Here is a 1,867-nt window from a genome sequence, read left to right on the forward strand (position 1 = left end):
CACATCATATTGTTATACAATTATGCTCATTACAAACACCTGCTGATTTGACAGGCACAAGCTGGTATACAAAACACATTTGAACTTGGTCACAGATCATTCTGCAAGTGCACTGCTGCAGGCAGACATGCTACATGGCAATGTACACTTGTTTTTACATCGTAAAAACCCATGTCTAGTTGATGGTTGGGATCTTCAGGTCCTCAGGGGCCGATGCATTAAAAATAAGTTAATCATTCGCTGAGGAACATTCCCAAAAATCGTCTGTAAACACAGTTCTCCACAAATCCATCCACACATGCTGCCTAAAGCTCTAACATGCAAAGTAACACTTTCCTAAAATAACAAAATAATACCAAATTTTCCCAGGTTTTTAGGAAACATAATTTTTTTAATTTACAAATCAAATTTAAAGCTTTGTATTAGTTATGACAAAACATGACTCAGGTCATTGTTTTATATTTTTATTATTTTACATGTGAATACCATCCAAAAACGCTGGCCAGAGAATCTAAGTCTGTAATTCTCCACATCCTCTGTACTAAAGATGAGAGTACGATCGGTGTGTGTTAGAGCCTCAAGCATAGACAGTTTACACATCTGAAAATGTACCAAGAATGCAGAAAGGTATAGATAGATTTTAGAGCAGCATATAGGGGTGTCCTGATCCGAAATTGATATCGGATATCGGTCCGATATCAGCCAAAAAACAAGTATCGGATTTTATCGGCCTGCATAAAAAATGTCCGATATAAGCGCTCCGATATAAGCAGTTCAATCCAGCAGTCCACTGACTCCGCTCCAGTGTTTCTATCCAGCAGCGCTTGGAACCAGCGTGCAGAYCCCACGTGATCACAACAGCAGAGCAGCAGGCTAACAACAGCAGAGCAGCCAGCGGGCTAACAAGAAAGTAGCAAGGAAGAGCAGTGATGTCAGCGGTGTGGCAGTATTTTTGGTCAAATCTGAAAAAGACATTGCTGCCGAGTGCAAAACATGTAACGCACAAGTTCTCCGTGGTGGGACAGAGCAGGGGGAAATTTAATACAACAAATCTCATCGCGCATTTGAAGCAGCATCACAAAATACAGCATGAGGGTTTTCGCAAGGCCACAAAGGCGAAGAAACAAAGTTCTGGCTCCCTTAAACAACCAACGCTGTCCGAAACATTTGCAAAACGTGACAAATTGCCCCAGGACGGTAAAAAGGCATTAGCCATAACAGAGAAGCTAGCGCAGTTTATTGTGCTCGACGACCAGCCCCTGTCGGTGGTGAGTAATGTCGGGTTTAAACGGCTAATTGAGCACCTCGAGCCTCGCTACATTATGCCTAGCCGCCACTATATTGTAGACAAAACTATACCGCAGATGCATAAAGAAGTCAAAAGTGCATTGTTACCCGTCTGGAGAAAGCTAATGCTGTTAGCTTCACCACGGACATTTGGAGCTCAGACCACTGTCCGCTGTCCTTATTAAGTCTGACTGCACACTGGATAGACGCTGAATTTACATTGTGGAGAGCAGTGTTACACGCACGCGAGTTCAGAGGTTCACACAGAGCTAATGCCATCATGAACGCCATGGAGGAGATGCTGCGTGACTGGAAGATCGACAAAACAAAGGTCCCATGTTGTTTTAAGAGACAATGCTGCTAACATGAAAAAAGCTATGGATCAGCTGCAAGTGCCAAGCTTAGGATGTTTTGCTCACAGCCTTCAGGTTGTGGTCCATGAAGGTGTGTTGTCACAGCGAGCTGTAAATGATGCTCTAGTCAACGGGAGAAAATTAGTGGGCCACTTTAAACATTCCCCCAAGGCTTATTCAAACCTTGAAGACATACAAATAGAACTGAACACCCCACCAAAACGTCT

General features: G+C 43.1%; 1 protein-coding gene across 1 annotated transcript in view; it reads right to left on the bottom strand.

Moving 5' to 3' along the window:
* Window positions 1–1,867, bottom strand: part of LOC106529260 (myelin basic protein) — a 116,243-nt gene that overhangs the window by 43,423 nt on the left and 70,953 nt on the right. The gene's annotated exons all lie outside the window — the stretch shown is intronic.

The sequence above is a fragment of the Austrofundulus limnaeus genome, unplaced genomic scaffold (assembly GCF_001266775.1).
Source record: "Austrofundulus limnaeus strain Quisiro unplaced genomic scaffold, Austrofundulus_limnaeus-1.0 Scaffold431, whole genome shotgun sequence".
In the NCBI taxonomy this organism is placed as follows: domain Eukaryota; kingdom Metazoa; phylum Chordata; class Actinopteri; order Cyprinodontiformes; family Rivulidae; genus Austrofundulus; species Austrofundulus limnaeus.